Here is a 554-nt window from a genome sequence, read left to right as displayed (position 1 = left end):
CCACCATCAAGAGCCAAGAATGGCCCTGGCCCCTCTCCTGGGTTAACGCCCTGTCCCATCCAGTTCACCCCCCTCACTTCAGATCTCGCTTCCCTGAGACCCAGAAGACTCGCCCTGCTCCCCCAGCTGCAGCTGCACACTGCCACAGCTTTCCATGGGGGTGGGGGTGTCTTGGGACTCAAAGGCAGGCTGGTTGGGGTTCAGGGGACCTCACCTTCCCTCCCTCCCAGATGTCTCTCTGCTGGCTCACAGGCTCACCTGAGATAGGGGCTTAGATCTCATGGGCTGCTGGACCCTCCAACAGGTGTCTGACTGTCCCCCTCCCGATCTGGGAGGCTCCTGGTTTGAGGAGGGGCTCCCTGCCTCATGGTAGGTGGGCCAAAAGGGAGGCAGCAGGAAATAATGGTCTCTTTTGGTCTGGCCTGGCTGGGGTGAAGCACCGTGTGTGTGCGTGCGTGTGTGTGTGTGTGTGTGCGTGTGCGCACGACCAAGGTCTGTACCAGGAAGGGCTCCAGGCGGGGGAGGGGCATGGTCCTTCACAGCCCCTTCCCCTA

This window comes from Pan paniscus, chromosome 9, assembly GCF_029289425.2.
Source record: "Pan paniscus chromosome 9, NHGRI_mPanPan1-v2.0_pri, whole genome shotgun sequence".
NCBI classification, from domain to species: domain Eukaryota; kingdom Metazoa; phylum Chordata; class Mammalia; order Primates; family Hominidae; genus Pan; species Pan paniscus.
Note: the sequence above shows the minus strand (reverse complement) of the source record.